This window comes from Equus przewalskii, chromosome 13 (genome assembly GCF_037783145.1).
Source record: "Equus przewalskii isolate Varuska chromosome 13, EquPr2, whole genome shotgun sequence".
Lineage (NCBI taxonomy): Eukaryota > Metazoa > Chordata > Mammalia > Perissodactyla > Equidae > Equus > Equus przewalskii.
This window is the reverse complement of record NC_091843.1, coordinates 57,069,633-57,089,503: the sequence shown is the minus strand read 5'-3', so window position 1 is coordinate 57,089,503 and position 19,871 is coordinate 57,069,633. Positions and strand designations below refer to the sequence as shown.

The window sequence follows — 19,871 nt, the reverse complement described above, 5'->3', positions numbered from 1 at the left end:
TAACAGTGAGGTAAATCAGGATTATAAGTAACTTCAATTGCAGTTTTTCTACCAAATGAATAAAACTTTAACCTTTCAGAATTTGGAAGACTTTGGAATTGCAGAGAGAGAGACAATGGGTGTGTGTGTTGCTGGGGGTGTGGGGGGGCTGTTGTAGAAAGAAATGGGGAAGAGTGGGAGAGAAAGAGAAAGAGAAGCAGAGATAGGTAGTGAGATACACTGAGATGATGGAATATTTTGGAAGGAAGCATTAATTCTGCCTAGGAGAGTCTGAATTGGACCCAAAATGGTGGGTGGAGTTTTACAGAGAGGCCATGGGGTAAGGGAACATTCCAGGTAAGAGAAGCAACTTGGACAATGTAGCCAGAGACTGAAAGTAAGAGGTGGAATCTGAGGGCAGTGAGAAGGATGATGTGGCTGAGCCAGGAATGTTCAGAGGAGAATGGTAGGAGATGGAGCTTCTACCAGATTGGGAAAGCAAAAGACTGTGGGCTTTATTCTGTATCAACATGAGCCATGAGAGGCTTCCAGGCAGGGAGTGTCATGCCCAGTTCTGCCTGTGGCCATGTGCTAAAGGGGAGGTTCGTCTAGAAGACTGTGCTTCTCCACAATTTCTCTGAAAACCAAACCTTGCCACAATGCGATTAGAATTCTTTTTCTGCCTTCTGGTTCGAGTTCACCTCTCTCCCTACATCTGGTTGTCTTCACAGCCTTCTGGCTCACTAGACATCCCAATGAAGGATTTTATGAAGGAGGTTCCATTTTAAAATAAATTACATTTTTTTCAGTCTATTATGTATTCTAGGTCGTTGGTCCTGTTCTTGCATTTCTGCTTGGCAAGTTTCCTCATGGCTATAGCAGCCATTTCCTTCTGGGACATGCCAAATTCTGTTCTCTTTGCAAGAGTGAACTCTGACTTGGAACAGAGGGAAGATGCTGTTTAGAAGCTAAAGGAACATATGGCAAAAGGGAAGTGCTCTCCCTTCTCCAGCTAGTGCCTCCCACTAAACGTTGTTCAAAAAGCAGACAGATTCATGGGACCTAGAGCAAATCACACACACACATACACACATACACAAATGAAAGGTGAGGTGGCATGAAAGCAGGAAAGAAATGAAAACAATGTTTGCTGTCAGTAAAAAGTCACATTTTCCCTAAGCCTAAATGAAAACAATTCTTGGTTTGATACTATGGAAACCAGGCAAACTATCTCAGCATCCACCCTGCAAGACAAATGGTGACCGGTCAGTTCAAACAAAGTCTTGGTGAGTATTAAAGTATCATTGGTTTTAATTTTCTCGTCTGCCTCATTTGAAATAGATGTTTGAATGCTGGTCTTATTTCAGATTGGTGTATGTGGGAGCAAAGTCCCAGCTCCCAGAACCAAGCTGTCCTTCTGGAATGTCCTTCACTTCACAATGGGATTTGAGTAAACATTGTTGGTGCAGTGTTTTTGATCTATTCACAAGCTGCCCAAATTATATCACTTCAAAGCACAGATAGAAGTCACAAGTTTATCCTGAAAAAAAGTTAATTCTCTCTGAGTTGATTTCAACTGTATTGTAAGAACTGAGGAATAACTCGCCAAACCAACCAAACAAACAAAATGGTGTAGGCTACAAAAGATTAGAATTAGATAAATTGTTAAAATCCAGATCAAACTAAATTTGTAACATCAAAGGGGCAATTTTTTGATACTGGTAGTGGGTTGGTCATCACTGTCATTTGAAGTATTTCAATCTGTGCCTCTTTTGGACCAAAGATGAGGCAGAACTTGGGCAAAGACATCTTTGTTATTCACTTCCAAAAAGAGAGTTCAGCTAGTTTAATTTTATAAATCAAAGAGATATATGAAAATACAATAAGGACATGGCAAGCAATTTGTTCTCTTCTAATTTTAATTTCCTTCTAGAAATACTACTGTTCAAATCAGCCAATCTATTTGATTGACATTTGACTTTACTTTCTCCAGAAAACCTATGAATATTTCTAATTGAAGAGGCCAATGGCCTTTTGTTTAAATGTAGGTCCTGATGACTTTGGGCACGTTAATGAATATTGTGTACTTCATCAAGGATCATCCTGATTGCTGTGGGGACTCTTAGAACCTTTTATTCTATATCACTGTCAATGTTTTAGTCAATTTGTGAGTGGTTTTTGTTTTTTTGGTGGGTCTCTGGTCTAACCACAATCCTAATCAGGAAACATGCTCTTACTACAGTTTATAACTCAAGAATGTGCTGACTATATTTGAATCATTCATAAGATTTTACCCTCGATCATGCTAGGTGGATCCCTTAATGCACCTGTCATCACCTGTCATAAGCCAGGGTCTGAGACATTCTACAGCAGCACAAAACCATGGGTTAAGGAATGACTTTACTGATGACAGGAGAAACTGATGAAGCCATAAAGTAGCAGGAGAAGACAAGGTACATCCCCTGCCCACCAATCTGCTGCCATCTTCCCACCATCCCAGGATGCTTTGCTGGGACTGTTATGTGCCTGTCCTTCCCCATTCTCATTCACCTTTCTTGTGGTGCAAGTACGAGTGCAGCTTTGTCACTGGGGGATAAACAGAGATCTTGGTGCCAAACAATATTTGAGTGACAGCTGTTTACAGGTGTGATCTAGGGAATCAGCTGCCCAGTGCCTGCTCACATTGGGGCCCATAGGAAACTGTGGCCCTCTTCAGAAAAGAAGCCACTGTACCTGTGGGAAACTGAGCTTTGGAGTAGCTCTTCGTACAGGGAGAACCCTGCCCCCAAAATCATCCTGGCTAGGTCATTGTAAGCAGAGCCAAATGGGCACCAGGATCACTTTCTGACACTTCTGATCATTGCATCTCACACTGCCAGGCCTACAATTGAAAATGCCACAAGACGTTCATCAACAGTCCTTTCAGCCAGCCAAAAAAGTGTGTATTTATGCCTCATACAATCCTTAATTATATTCCCACAGCCCTATCCTCAATTCATGCCTTCCCTCGTCATTCCTTACTTAGAATGTTCCAATAGCCTCACAACCAATCTTTGCGTCTATATTTCCTTTCCTATATTACCTGCTAAATGTTCTTTCTGTAGCCTAAATAACCATTATGACTTTCCTCTCCAAGGATAGTAATGGTATCCATCCATCCCTGAATGTTCTTGGCACATTACATCCATGCACTAATGTAGAACGCCCAGCCCCCTGACAAGTCTAGCTCCCTGAGAATGTGGAATCCCCAGAAGGTCTCTACCATATCTTCCATTCCCTCAGCCCCAGCCTGGTGCTACTTCTCTGCTGGAGCTGCTGGTGCCTGATGTTGCTCTGTCTTGCTCATTAGGGTGCCATCTTTTCTCCTGCTGCTCTGTTAGATGTCGTCTTTCTTTGCAGGCAGAAACCTTGAACCCCCTTGTGAGCACCACTTTCTGCAGAGGTTTGCAGCACAGAAAGGAAAACTGACTGTCCCCTGTGGGCCTTCTTCTCTTAGATGCATCACCAGTGTGTTGCAGAGTGTGTTGAAACAGCTCATTCTCTCATTGGGAACCTGACCTTTATCTAGTTGTCTGCAATAGAAGCAAATTCTAGTATGAGCTACGAAGTTGATGCTGCACTCAGATTCCTCCATCTTCTCAGCTAAGGAGTGGCCATTGTGTCAGGCTTATTGTGCCCAGTTCAGACACTTCATGGGGTGAGTTCTGTCTGAAGGTACTCCTTATCAGCACTCCTTCTTCCCATCATACCCACACATACACAGACACACACACTTCTAATAGAGTACTCCACATACTTTGCATTTATGTCCCCAGATGATTTGGAACTCTCAGCAATGCCCAGGCCTAACTTAGGTATTCATTACATTTTGAAAAGTTGGATTGCGTAACCTTCATATTTTAAAGACTTCCCATTAAATACAGCATTGCAGAGCTCCTAGAGTGACCCCTATGATCCAACACAAAATTCTCTCTCTCTCTCTCTTTTTTTTGGTGAGGAAGATTGGTCCTGAGCTAACATTTGTTGCTGATCTTCCTCTTTTTTTTTGTTGTTTTCTTAATTTTTCTCCCCAAAGCCCAGCACATGGTTGTATATCCTAGTTGTAGGTCATTCTAGTTCTTCTATATGGGATGCTGCCTCAGCATGGACAGACAAGCAGTGCTAGGTCTATGCCCGGGATCTGAACCAGCGAACTCCGGGGCTGCCGAAGCAGAGTGGATGAACTTAACCACTTGGCCACGGGGCCGGCCCCCAAAATGTTCTTTTTGCCTCAATTTCTGCCACTCGTAAGCACCCCATCCTCTAGATCACAGTCTAATGTGCGGCTTTTTCAACATATACAGTCCTCACACCTCCAAGCCTCTACAAGGATTGTCCCCTTTCTTGGAGCAAATTGCCCTCGATCTGTCTATTTGACAAATGCCCACTCAACCATCGAGGTGCAGTTCAAAAGTCACCTCTGTGTGAAGCGTTTTTTGGTGACTATAGTGGTTGCTTCCTCCTCTGCTCCCCTGGGCACTCGCCCACACTGGAGAGCTTGCTACTTGTATGGTAATTACCCGTGAGCACAATCTTTCTCTCACATTAAACTGTACTTCCCTGCCAGACTGGATGACCTTGACTTCCTCAATTTTATGTCTCAATTGAGTGCATAGAAAATTAGCAGGTGCTCAATGTTTACTAAATGATGACAAAGTGTGAGAAGAACACCACTAAGGATTATATACACATCCTTAGTTACAAAACAGACCTACCTTATCATCAAGAATTAACTCCCCACCAAATTTGCTGCTTCTCTAGTGGACTGTTTGTTCTCTTTCTGTCACTGGCTGAAGTACTGCAGAGCCAACAGGTAGCTTGATAGCTCTGCTCCAGCAATTGAAAGGATAGTCCATCCAGTTGTGAGTGTAAGCAGATAATAAACATGGCAGGATTCTGAGGCATGGAGAAAAAGCTAAAGGTTGGCTTTGATGTTAATGCCATTGAGTGGATTCTAACTCCTGGCAACCCTGTGTACAGCAGAGAGGAAACCTGCCTGATTTTCTGCGCCAGCCACTCATCCTCCTGTGCTGTATGAGACAATGCTCTGCTGCTATTCATTGGGTTTTAGTGGCCAGTTTTTTCTGAAGTGGGTGGCCAGGTCCTTCTTCCTAGAATGTCTTAGTATGGAAGCTCCACTGAAACCTGTCCATCATGGGTGACTCTGCTGGTGTTTGAAATACCAGTGGCACAGCTTTCAGCATCTCAGCAACACGCAACTGCCATAGTATGACAACCAACAGATGGGTGGTGGAGTTCCCTGACCAGAAAGGAACCCAGACTGTGGCAGTGAAAGCCCCTAATCTTAACCACTAGACTACCAGGGCTGGCTAAAGGTTGGCTTAGAAGGAAGAAAATGGAAATAAAAAATGAATGAAGGAGAGTTTGAGAAGAAGAAAGAACTAGAAGAATTCACAGTTTGGAGATACAGGAAGTGAGAGGAGTGGATGAGCTGGATGTGGAAGAGCTGGGGGCCACAGGCAGCGTGTGCTGAGTGGTGGAAGTCGAGACGCTCTATGAACGTCCTGTTCCCTCTCGGTCTGAAGGAGGCAGGGTGGCATGGGGCCCAGCTCATTCAGCAATGACTTAGCCACAAGAAGGCCAAGAAGGGTGGTATTTTATTACTATTAACGAAACATCACGAAACAGATGCCTCATTAATTTGAATTCTAATATAAAATTTGTGGTATTTTAAGGGGATGTGATACAATGTAGCTTTATGCTCTGCAGAATTTACTATGCAAATTTGTAGTATAAATAATTAATCTCCTTAAGAAAATCAACTGCTTTCAAGTACCCTCAAGTACTTTAGAAGCACTGATTACATAAAAACAATGATTAATTTTCTTCTTCAACAAATGACCAAGTATGTTCTCTATAAACATCTATTAGACTACAGTTGGTTAACATATTTTAAATTATAAATGTGTCTGTAAGTAATAGGACTGTGTTTCTTGAAAGACATCCAAATTTTTCTCCAATACAGAATGAGGATCTGCTCAGGTAACACCCATTGGTAGGTTTAGCCCTTTCATTGTTTTAATATATATACTGAACACCTGCTCAATTCCAGGACTTGTGCTTACCAGCTGGGGCTGCACGAAAACCAAGCTCAAATCTATTTGCAAGTTGCTAAAAGTTTAGTTGGGTGTTTTACTATGTGCAAAAATATCTACAATACAAAAGCCGAAAACCTAAAGGTTCCACAATGAGAGGTATGCATGAGTTCTTTGGGAGTTCAGAGGAGGCGAAGGTTGTATTAATTAATTCATTTCATTTGTTTGTTCTCTTAATTCTAGGATTTTTAATTTCAGGGGCTATGTATTAAAAGTGTACGATATTTTCTACCCTTAAGGAATTTACAGACTGGAGCAGGGTTGAGTAGAAGAGACTGAGAGCACGTGACAGAGACAGACTGATAATTAGAGCAGAAAGTGGATGACCCACTGCCTGAGCTGGGTGCTCCAGTCTCCTCAGCAGCAACAAGCTGTGTCTTGAGGGATAGATAGGAGTTTATTAGACAATGGAGAAAAAGTCTCTTCTACTTTCCCCACCCCCTGCAAGGAACAAGAACCTAGTGAAAGTAAATAGCATAGAAGATTCTAGAAAAACTTAGTAGTTGGCAAGACTAAATGACAGGAAAATGAGTAGAATGGTGATTTGACAAGCAAAGCTGGAAGGAGATCAGGAAATTGCTTGATTGTCATGATAAGGAGTCTATGGTTTGTTTTGGATTGTTATTTAATCTTATCTATGAGAATAAGATCTGAGGGGGTCCTGGGCTCCTGCCCAGCTACCCCGCAGTGACAGAACTGTCTGTACCCAGCAAGCCTTGAGCACAGGTCCTTTATCACCACACTTGCTGAAGTAACCACTCACACACCTGCCGTTGACTTTGGGGTTATGACAACAGCTGAAAGCCATGGAGGGGCACCTCTTTGTAGCTTTAACCACTTTGATAGACTGAATTAAATATTCACAGAATCCAGAGAACCATTCTTTCCTACATTTCTCTCCACTCATTCATGTGTTACTCTTTTTTGCCTGCTTTCACTGGTGTAACCCCGAATGTGGGCTGGGAAGGACTCTGAATGTCAGAATCACCTACCTCCTCCTCGGGGAAATCCATTTCCCCGCCTGCATTTAGACAGCACCTGGCCTCACTCACAACACCATGGGCCTTGTGCACCTTTGTGGGGACCTTTGTGGCTCATAAAAGTCATGTTTATTTGGCAACACATGGTGATTCGTGCCCTCTGGAACTTTACAATCTGAAAGAAGAAATGCTGATATGAGTGAGAATAAAGAGAGCACCTGAAGGAAGCAGTGAGACAATTGTTTCATTAGAATAGGGAGAAGGAAAAAGGGGGAATGAGGCGTGGGGCTACAGCACAGAGGGGACACGTGGCAGACCTGCCACCAAATAAGTGGATTTGGAGGGAACAAGGGAAGAAGCTACAACAGGAATGAGGATGGACGTGTGGAAGAGCAATGAGGTTGCTTTATCCTTTTGCTTGTTTCTGCCTTAATCACATCCTGCATTTTATTCCTGCTTCCTTTCTCATTACTTATATTGTCATCAACCAATATTTCCTTTTCAAAATAATGTTCCTTGTAAAAGTTTGCAACACAGACATTGTTTGCTCTTTTGGGTAATCTATCCTGTACTAGCAAAGTCTATTTGATTTGTATTGAGTGTCATAGGTGCTGGGTGTCATAGGTGCTGGCTTCCAATGTTTTCCCTGCAAATGACTTTATAAACAGTCACCAACAGATGTAGCTCTATATTTCTGTAGATGACATTGTTGTTGGGATGTTTTATTAAAAAAAAAAAAACATTTGAGGAGATTTTTGGCTGCCTTCTAAACACTTCCATTTTACAGATGTATTTAGTTTCTTGGATTTATTTTGCTTATTAATTTTGGAGACATAAAGCAATGTATTAGATATTATTGCTATAATCCTTCAATGCCCACCGGGTGCTGGGTGATGTGGAACGTACTTATAGATAGAACAAAGGCCAAGTCCTTCCTTTATACACTGTCCTGAAACGTGGAAGCATGGGGTCTGCAGCTTTTCTTGTGGCATGTTAATTTTATTCATTTGCTTGTTATTTACCAAGTCTGGAAAGGGTAAGCTATGAAGCTAGTTAAATTCAGGGGAAAAACTGGCAGGATAATTTATTAAATTACTCACTTGTGTTTTGTTTTTTCAGCTGTAGGAATGATGAGTTGCTTTTCTTTGTCATCCCAAGAAGCTTACTATGTCCAGCTTCCCGAGAGCCGTGTGGATGTAAATGTGTCCATCATATGGGCTTGTCATAAACATCATGTTGCATCACTTAATCTCAGTTGAAAATATGCAAGTGAGACAATGGTCTCTATTTGTAGAATGTGTCCATCAGTGCCCACCCAGCACCACTGCTTCCCGAGGCTCAGGAAGCAGAATCTCTTCTACAAACGTGGGGGCAGTTTTGCCTGCTGATCCCCTCTAGCACAAGCCTCCTTGAATTTTCCTCTACTCTCCAAACAGCCTAAATGAGGTAATCCCTTGGGTATTTGGCAGCCTCTATTTTTGGCTCTGTAACTGAAACCATTAGTGACCACCTTAGACTTTGGAACCTAGATTCCGAACATGAAGCTTCTTAGAACAGGGGAACATGAAATACCTCTCCTTCATTTGTGTAGTAGAAAGGACAGAGCATAAATATCTCAGTACAGTATCCTGACATAAAAAGAAAGGGGAAGTTAGTACGAAAGGAGAAGAAAGTAAGGTTTTACATAAACTATACAATTAACTATATGCATAAACTATAAGACTATATAAATATGAAACTGTATATAAATATTGAACAATGAATATTAATAAACTAAACCACTGTGCAATTACATGGATGAATCTTACAACTTTAATAAAGATTTTATTAATCAAAGTGTATAAAATACACACTGACTAAATGGCCCAACACAATGCTCTGCACTGTGAAACAACAATGACAACCCTGAAGATGGACCCTGTCTGCACAACTTGTGGAAATAAGACTGACAACTATGAACATATTAGCCCATAATATATAATAGCATATCAGGGGTGCAGAGTATATTCTACCCCGTGGGTCAGAGTTGCATGGGGAAACTCCAGGAGGTGAGCCTTCTTAATTCATTCAAGAAGGGAAATGATAAAGTGATAATGAAACTGTCATGCGTTGGTGAGAAGATTGGACCGGAATTAACAGATTATTTCATAATTAAAGTGTGAGGCACTAAGAGCTTTAAATATGGCAGGAGCTTTAAGAATGGAAAGAAAGGATTGAATATATGAAACATTTAAAGAAAAATTGATTGCACTTGTTGACAGCTGTATATAAGAGCTTAAGAAGGGTGATAACAATTAGGAACCCTAGTTAATGACTGGGATAAAATTAGGATCATTTAAACAGACTGGGAAGGGGAGCAACCGGTGGAGAAAAATAATGGGTTCAATTTCAGTTGTGTACAGTTGGTGCAGTTATGAGTCAGGAACTGAAGTTAAGCTGGTCAAATGACATTTTTATGTGCAATGGGACATTTTGAGTATGGAAAAAACTATTTACAGTTACTGAAATTTGAAGTTAATACTGAATTTATTATATTAAAAAGTTTAGATTGTAGTTTTCTTTAACCCATTAAATTAAACTTACAGATATTTGTATTTGTAAATCTAGAAAATCATATAAAATAAATTATTTTCAAGAGATCCTTTGCATAATTTTTGGTAAATTCAAATATACCAAATTGAACAGCATTAACAATTTGTCCTACATACTAGCTTAATTAAATCTCCTTACACATTAAATTGTATGCAAATTTAATACAATTAATTTAATTTTTAAACACTTCACATGTCTAAACTGCAGATTTAGAATCCTAATAAGCAAACACTTCCAAGTGTGTAAATTCCTATAAATCTAATAAAGTTTATATATATATATATATATATAATTTCAAGCCCTTCATACGTACATATCAACAATTTTAACAGACAATAAATTTTATTTTAACTTTCAACTTTAAATCACAAGTCTAAAGTTATTTTTACATTTGAAACTGTATTTCAAGGTTTGTCTGTAAGATTTTCTAACATTGCTAAATTTTCTTACACATTAAAGCATTAAAAAACATCAAATATAGAAATTATCTTGACCTTCACACTAAAGTACTACTACTATGCATTTAATTTATTTTATTTGAATATTTAATTCTAAACTTCTCATGGGTAAAAACTAGCTACTCTCTAAGAGAATAATTTGACCCATGTGAATGATGTAGGTTTGGTTGTTAACCAGTGACGTTGGAACAGGACAGAGGTCCTGAAAGCCATGTGTTTTCACGATGACTCCACTTGTGCCACAGATGGGCACACTGTGTACTTTTTATAGTCAGTATGACTCTGGGGACTCGGATTCCTTCCTCTTCAGCTCAGCTGGTTTCTCCTATATTCAGATTCCCCCTTCATACATCTGCATTCCCACAAAGGTTGCAGCAAACATCCTTCACTGCTAGATTGGATTCTGCCGGCCTGTAGCTTTCAGGACACTTAAAGAACATTTAACATTTCTCTTTGTAGAAGGAAGCCTGCAGTCCTTGCACAATGACAGTTAACTGCCTCATAAACTTTTTTAAATACTCCAAATTCTCTATTCTTTCCTTATTTTTCCATATCTTTTCTGTCTGTTTGGCTCCAACTCTAAGTATTTGAATGTCATCCATTGAGTTGTGCATACCTGACATACCACCATCTGACTCAGCAGTCATCCCAATGCAGTCATTCTACAAACAAATCTAGAGAGATTTGGGGTGGATGAAGCTTTTATCCATAGAAATGAGTGTATGTACTATTGGTGGGAAGGTAAATTGGTACAGTCGTAACTATGGGAAACACTGTAGAGGTTCCTCAAAAAAATTAAAAGTAGACTTACCATAGGATCCAGCACTTCCTCTTTTGGGTATAAACCTGAAGGAAACAAAATCACTATCTGAAGAGAGATGTGCATCCTCATGTTCCTTGCAGCATTATTTACAATAACCAAGACATGGAAACAACCTAAGTGTCCATCCGTGGATGAATGGATAAAGAAAATGTGTTTTACACACATACACACACATTCTTCAGGTATAAAAATGAAGGAAATCCTGCCATTCGTGACAACATGAATGTATCTTGAGGGCATTATGCTAAGTGAGATAAGTCAGACAGAGAAAGACAAATACTGTATGATCTCATTTATATGTGGAGTCTAAAAAACTGAACTTATAGAAACACATTAGATTTGTGGTTGCCAGATGTGATAGGTGGGGCAATTGGGTGAAGGTAGTTGAAAGGTACAAACTTGCAGTTATAAGACACATAAATTCTAGGGATGTAATGTACAACATGATGACTATAGATAACAATACTTTATTGTATATTTCAAAGTTGCTAGAAGAGTAGGTCTTCAAAATTCTCACCACAAGGAAAAACATTTGTAACTATGTGAGATGATGAATGTTAATTAAACTTATCGTGGTAATCATTATATTGTACCCCTTAAACTTATACAATGTTATGTGTCAATTATATCTCAATGAAACTGGGAAAAAAGAGAAAGAAATGAGTGTATGGTGGAAATGAGCAGAACAAATGATAGAGCCTTACGTATTACCGAAGTTTAACAGTCAAGAGAAGCAGAGGGCAAAAGAAACAGAAAGAGTAGTTAGAAATATGGGAGAAGGTCCAGGATCTCATGGAGCCATGAAAGCCAAGCAGGGAAAGAGCTTCAAGAAATGGAGGATAATGGATAGTTTTTAAGAACTAAGAGGTCATGTGAGATTAGCAATCAGTAAAAGTCTTCAGAATTGACTGGAAGGAACCTAACTGAGAACTGGTCTTGATTCAAGTCATGTTCCTGATATTACTGCCAAATTACTTCCTCAAAAACTAAATGATAAAAATGATTGAAAGTTGACCCCTTGAAGACATTCTAAAGTAACTGATGGATATTGTTCAAGGCTGAAGGGTGGTCATAATTGCCTTTAAGTACATGAATAAAAATGACAGGTTGTTAACCATGTTTTGCAAAATGCTTGATGAAAGCAAATGTGGAAAGCACTCACATACAAGAAATAGCCATTAAACATAAAAAAGAACATCATGGGAGGTGTTGGAGGATCTGGCCTGAGATATCTTCAGAAAGATCTTAGGAAATTATTGTAAATGTAGGCATGTGTACGTATATATGATCTGTTCAGGAAAGCAGACAAGTTAAATGATATCTAGGTTCTTTTAAAAAGCTTTGTTATGAATTCTCACTCATAAAGGAATTGAATAATGTATCTGAAATGCTGACCCGAATTCCTATAACATAAAGAGTACTCAAATAATATGTCATCTTGTCACCAGCTCTAGATATTCATGCATTGATTCCAAAATTATGTGCATCCACTGTCCTAGGTACTACAGATGAATCACTGAATAAGACATACCTACACTCCTTATATCATAGTGGACGAGACATATTGAAAAGACAAACATATGAATAAAATAATTACAATTTGTTAGTTGTTATGAAGAAACCAAATAAGAGCCAGAGGTGCAGAAAACCTGGAAGGGGAGTGGGGGCGGCTACTTCAGAAAGATCTTTAAGAATGCCTTTAAGAGTGATATGATCTGATTTTTGGTGTTATGTAAAAACACCTTGCCAGTAAACAGATTTGAGAAAGGCAGGATTGGAAGCAAGAAGACTAACAAAGAAGCTGTTCCAGTGATGAAGGTGAGAGGATGACCACTAGAACAAAGATGGAGAGATTTGAGATAGAGTTTGGAGACAATATTGATAAGACCTGCTGAAATATTGGATATGATAAAGGAGAGAGTTAAGGAAAAGAGATTTATGCCATGGGCAGCTGGGTCCATAAATGGAGATAGGACCCATCCATCAAGAAGTGGATAAGATCTAAGAGGGATGTGGGATGAGTAACTAAGTATTTGAACTCACTAAGATTGAGGTGCCTAGAAGATATTCTAGTTGTGACATCAAAATAGAAGACAGGTGTCCTATCGAGTTGGAAGAATATCTGCATACGGTAATGAAGCAACTTGCAGTTATTTATAGAACAACGTGTCGACATATGGAAAACTAGATGCAACCTATTTAAGTACCAAGAGTACACAGAGTTAAACTTTCCTGGAATGAATCAGGAAACGTTTCTTATCTTTCTTTCGTGCCCTAGGGCAGTATAGCTAGTTGCTTCTTTGAGAGAATATACAAAGTTTGAACATGTAGCCAGAGCTCTCCTTATTGCCATGACAAGGCTAGCTGATTTGTGATAATTTCAAGTTGCTCTTGGTAAATGACCATGATCAATAGTGTTTTCATCCAGGGGAGAAAAAAATCCACTCTTGGCTTGTGTTGAATTTTAACATGCTGAGCCCAGCATGAATTTGTAACTTCAGTCCAACTAGATTTTTCTTTCTGGGACAAATAAGCTTACATATTAAAAGTTTTATTTAACATTTGGCTTCACCTTCAGTCATTAGACAGAAAAATTAAGTAAGGCTCCAAGTCTGAATTGTAACTTTGATAAAGCCAGTTACTGGGAATAAAAGATTAGAGGTACTGAATTTGTTCTAGCTAGAGAGGCTCGTTATGTTTTCATTTTCTCAAAGGCTTTCAAGTCATTTCCTCGAACAAAATCAACCAGCCATGCACTTTGAGTACCTTTTGCAGGACTTTTTATGAGTAGGGTTTTTTTTAAGGTCCATTAAGCCAACATTGTACTTTCATATCTGTATTTTAAGTTGTGCTTCCCTTTTCATTTTTCATGCACAATTTGGTAGGTGAACACAAATTATTCAAATGCTGTTTCCACCTGAAATCCTAATAGCGAAAACTGGTTGGAGCTAAAAGGACTTCTGTGAATTAATAATAAGCATGGGAGGAGATGATAAAGTAGATCTAAGCTGCCACTGATCTCTTCTAAATATGCATACGTAGCTAGGGAAAAGGAAACATAATATTCTTGTTGTACATGTAAAAGTTTGGATATTTTAGGTCATGTCTAACTTGTGTTCTAAAGGTCCTTTTGGTACCTTAAGTAATTACCAAACCTGGATCATTCTCACGACATTCCAGAAAGGTAGGCACTGTCCTCACTTTACAGATTAAAATATTGAAATGTAGAAAGATTAAGTAGTCTGCCAAGAAAATGGGCAGAGCAGGATGTAAAGCCAGATCTTTGTTCCTCTATAGCTTTTTCGACTACTCTATATCACCGTATAGGGAGGTTAGGTACTAGAACCAGCCCGTAGAATTGGATATAACCCATGGGGAGAATGAAGAATAGTACTATTCTTTGGAAAACCAAGCATTGTTTCTGGGTTTGGGATTTCCTTGTGGGAGTGGGAGCTGGAATTTCCCTGTTCCTAGCCCCTGTTGGTGACCCCGGCAGCCAGGGACAGCACCTCCACTGGGACTGAAGGTAAGGGAGGGAGGTGGCTGCTCAGGTAGAAGGCACCTGTTGATTTCCAGTGCAACCCTTCTTAGAAGTTACTGAAGAAAGCATTCCAGCAAAATGAGGGATAAAATCCAGAAAAAGGACATGAGTTCCAGGAAATAAGGAATAATGCCCTTGGGCCATTCATGAACCCAGGGACTTATGAGGTCAATCCTTGGTAGCAGCCTCTACTGTTGCTTTGTGCCTAAGCTCCTTGGCCTATTAAGAGGTGGGCAACTCCGCTTATGGTTCTTCTCCCTTTCTGCCAAACCCAGGTGAGGAGAATCAGCACAAAGGTTCCCTAAGCAACAGTACTTGATGTGGTTTCTTGGTGTCACCTAGACAGCCAACTCTTGCTGAGGTCTTGCTGCCCCCAGTACTGTGTTTGACAAGGCTGGGGTCTTGGCGACTCAGAAAATCTGTGACTCAAGTCTCCTTCCTAGGTGTCATTTCTGGTTAGTCCCAACCTCTATACCCTTGTTAGATAATGCAGCTTCAGTTCTTCATGGTCCTGGCCCCAAGTTGCAAACTGGTGGTGTTAGACCAACTCTGAGCAGCAAACATGTGCCACCTATGCCTTGTATTTAAAAATTTTAAAAGCCATAAATATGTTAAAATTGGGAGAGTTAACGAAAACATTGGATTTCTTCTCTTAAAAACATAGAAAACCTGGCAATATTGGGCCCATAGACCTCAGTGGCAACAGCTAGCTCAAGATGAATTGTGTCAGCTACCCTCAGGTGGGGCAGACACTTCCCAGTGACCCCTGCCTTTCCCACTCCCTATTGTCTCTTACCCCAAGGGCTTTCCTCATTTGTTTCAGGCCAGGCCCCTATTGGCATTTGTTTGCAACCTCTACCTAGACTTTCAAACCACAAAGCCCAATTTATTTCCTTGCTCCTGCTGGGTAAAGAGAGTCCCAGTTTGGTATAGAAAGTCCTAGGTTACTGTTGAAAAGGGTGAGAGAGGGGCCAGCCCCATGGCTGAGTGGTTAAGTTTGTGAGCTCTGCTTCAGTGGCCCAGGCTTTCACTGGTTCAGATCCTGGGCCCAGACATGGCACTGCTGGTCAGGCCATGCTGGGGTGGCATCCCACGTGTCACTACTAGGATATAAAACTATATACTGGGGGGCTTTGAAGATTGGCAACAGATGTTAGGTCAGATGCCAATCTTAGAAAGAAAAGAAAAGGGTGAGAGAAAAGGGAAAAAACACCCAAGTTAATTTTTCACTCATCCTGCCATCTACAACAGAAGAAACCTTACTTAGAAAAGATGGAACACTTGCCTCTGGACACATGGTTCAAATGAAGATTTGAATTCAGAACTTTCTGCCTCCAAAGTCTAAATCTTTTCCATTGCACAATGAAAAGGAACATTATGAAATAAAGCAGAAGGTAACATTTTTCCCAATAAGGAGAGTTTATCGATTCTATCCCCATATATTTAACTTCACCCACAAAAAGAGAAATTCAAATCATCACTTGCCAAAAGATTGAGCAGATTGTCATTGCTTAATTGTGTTCTATTTAAGTTGTCCCAACCTCTCACTTGACGACCAAATTACAATGTATTGTACAAATATTTTCGTTATTTGTAGCCAAGTGATTACATGCCAGATGACTATGATCTGAAGACAGCTGATATATATGTGTGTGTATATATATAATATGTATGTCATCTATATACAGATAATATATATTATCTATATCTCATACACATGCACACGAACACATGTATATTTCCCATGGTTGATGTTGCTTCCCAAAACAGGTGTCTTCCATTAAAATTATCAATAGCTATAGTATAATATAAATCTCCATAGAAATATATCATTAGAGATTTTACTCATAAAATACTAATGACAAAGATTTATAGGCTTTTCTATTCTTAGGTTTGGTTTTATGGCCAAATTATAAAAGTTTTAAGATTTTTTAGTCTTTCTAGTTTTACTTGATGATGACACAAACCTGCTATTGGTTAAGATAAGACATAAAACAGAACCTAAAATGTTTTTATAATATTTAAAAAAAATTATATCCCCAGAATTGTATTTTGCCAGTCCTCTTAATCATATAATCAAATAGCATATTAAAATGCCTCCTTAGGCAAGGTGCTGTGAGGGGGGTCATAAAAACCAAGTTAAATAGACATTCCCTTAGGGCATACATTTTAGAAGCATCAGTGAATTGATGCAGATACACAGAATATCAAGAATTACAGAAGTTGTCTAATCTCATACAAACCCTATGGTATATGTTGAGCGGGGGAGGTGATCATTATTTTTGGAATATAGATGAAAGATTTCCTCCAGAAAGATATATTCAGAATTAACAAACCAACATATGTGACCTGAAAGTAAAGCTGTAACAAACTCAACTACATTGAATTCTTGGAAAGCTAGAATTATTTGTGGAGAATCAATATTCTAAGATAAAGTTTACAGCACTAGGATTTTTATTTGAATAGTTTTGTAGATAATTCTTTTAAATATGACTTATATACTTCCCTGTTTTATTAAATAGACTATGGTGTACATAATTTAAAGTTTTCTTTAGCACTCAGGATTGCCATCTGTGATGGTAAATCTTGTTTGTTAACTGTCAAGATATTTGGTCAAAGGTTGTTCCGGGTGTGTCTGTGATGGTGCTTGTGGATGAAATTAACATTTGAATTGGTAGACTGAGTAAAGCAGATTGCCCTCCCTGATGTGGGTGGGCGTCATCCAATCAGTTGAAGACTTGACTAGAACAAAAAGGCTGAGTAAGAAGGGGCTCCTCTTGCCTGACAGCCTTTAAGCTGGCACATCAGTCTTTTCCTGCCTTCAGACTTGAACTAAAATATTGACACTTCTTGGCTCTCCAGCCTCCTGACTCTTGGAATGGAACTTACACCATTGGCTTCTCTGGTTCTCAGGCCTTTGGACTCAGACTAGAACTACACCATTCAATCTCCTGGGTCCCCAGCTTGCTGACTGCAGATCTTGGGATTTCTCAGCCACCATAATTGTGAGAGCCAATTCTTTATAATAAATCTTATATATATGTGTGTCTGTGTGTGTGTATATACACACACACACAGACACACATATATATACAGCCGTGTGTCACTTAATGAGGGGATACATTCTGAGAAATTCGTCAATAGACTATTTTGTCATTATGCAAACATCACAGAGTGTACTTACGCAAACCTAAATGGTATAGCCTACTACTCACCTAGGCTATATGGTATTAATATGGGACCACTGTTGTATATGCGGTCTGTTGTTGACTGAAGTGTCATTATATGGCTTATAACTTTTCTATTATGTGTGTATGTGTGTATCTTCTATTAGTTCTGTTTCTATAGAACCCTAATACACCATCAAAGCATGTATTAGCACCATCTTGAATTCAAGGATGACACTAGGGGTTATTCAAATATGAAACACCACTTACCCCATATTGTGTTGAGTTCTCATGTTGAATGAGTCTGAGTATGTGTTAAGTTTTGTTTATAAATTCACCATTAGTTTTTCAAGAAATCAGTTGTCATATCTACATTTATTACTATTTTCAAATTATCAGACTCAGTAAATCTTTCTTCTTAGCCTTATTTTAAGGTTTTGATATGTGGTAGGTCAGGAAATAAGGATTACAGAAAGTCTGAAGGCTTACTTATGAATAACCAGCATAGGATTTTTGACATTGATTTTGGCTTCTAAGGGCTGTAGTTTGTTTTTAGTCTTTGGCTAAATTCTGAAAAGATGGGTTGTTTGGCAAGAGAGTGGTAAATAACTGAGTTCTTAAGTGTATTAGATTATTGAGATATTATAATTAATATTTCCCCAAATCTAAAAATATTAAAGCATAAATGTGCATAAGTAGAAATGAATAAAAGGAAGCTAGTGACCTGAATACACCTTCTTTCAACTTTGCCTCAGATAAATAAGACAGGTAGGATTTGGAGGAAGTCCCAGGTGCGTCCGAGACCCGCGAGTTTTCCATAGAAGAGAATAGGTGTAGAGTTTCACAGTCTGCTACACTAGGGGTTGGGTAGCGTTATGGACTGAATGTTTGTGTCCTCTCAAAATTCAGATGTTGAAACCCTAATCCCCAGAGTGTTAGTATTTGGAGGTGGGGGCCATTTGGAGGTAATTAGCTCATGAAGGTAGAGCCCTCATGAATGGAATTAGTGCCCTCATAAGAAGAGAAATGAGAGAAATGATCTCTTTCTCTGCTATGTGAGGATACAGCAAGAAGGCATCTGTCTGCAAACCAGGAAGCAGGCTCTCACCAGGAACCAAATCAGCAGGCACCTTGATCTTGGACTTTCCAGTTTCCAGAAGTGGGAGAAATAAACGTTTTGTTTGTTGCTTAAGCCACCCAGTCTGTGGTTTTTGTTATAGAAGCCTAAGCTGACAAAGACAGGTGGGAAAAGGAGAGAGGAGAGAGGAATGAAGTCAGAGTGGCAGGGAGAATGCTCATCTCGCCAAGCGAACCTAGGACAAAGACTTCAATGCCATGACTACTCAGACAGAGGCAAAGGTGTATGGTGTGTGTTGTGGGGGTGGGGTCAGGGTGAGGGAGAGGGGAGTGGCACACTCCTTCAGGCTCCAGTGAATCCCTGTGGTTTGTACAGAATCTATACCCTCCCCTCTCCCCCCGCCCCTGCTTCTTGTATTAGGTGCTTTGAGAGGCTGTCTAATCCCTCTGTTGTCTCTTCTCAGGGCAAAATTTTCCTCATAGTCTGAGTTTCTCCTATTATGTTGTCAAAAAAGGGATTTTTCTCTTCCTTACATAAACCTGGAGGCATCAGAGAACAAAGAGGATTCCTCCTCACCCCTTAACTAGTGAATTCTAGTTTACATCTCATTCTTCAACCATCCTCTGGAATTAAAACTAACGCTGCCCTCCAGTTCTCTCTCTACTGTTCCAGAGATGTCAACAGTTTAGCCTGCACAGGTGCTGAAGTACCCAGAGTTAGCCAAACTGAGTTTGAGGGCACAGTCCTTCAGACTGTTGGGTGTGCCCTAGACTTCTGACGCCACCTACAAGGAGTTAGGGTTTAACTACAAGGTAAGAGGGTACAGTCACCAAGAATGTCCTTACTTGTGACACCAATTGCAAGTTTAAGGGGTGCCCCAAGCCACCCTCGGTTTCAGTAACTCACTGGTACTCACAGAACTCATTGAAAACTGTTATACTCACAGTTAGGTTTATTACAGGAAAATTATATAGACAAAAGGAAAAGGTGCGTAGGGCAGGGTCCAGGAGAACCGCAAATGCAAATATTCTGTGTCCTCAGGATGGGTTACCTTTGCCAGCATTGGAGTGTGGCAGTATGCACTGAGGATTGCCAACC

At 39.8% G+C, this 19,871-nt stretch overlaps 1 protein-coding gene across 3 annotated transcripts in view; it reads left to right on the top strand.

The window, feature by feature from the left end:
- The window catches only part of KCNN2 (potassium calcium-activated channel subfamily N member 2), a 405,489-nt gene that overhangs the window by 235,690 nt on the left and 149,928 nt on the right, over positions 1-19,871 (top strand). The window lies entirely within an intron of this gene.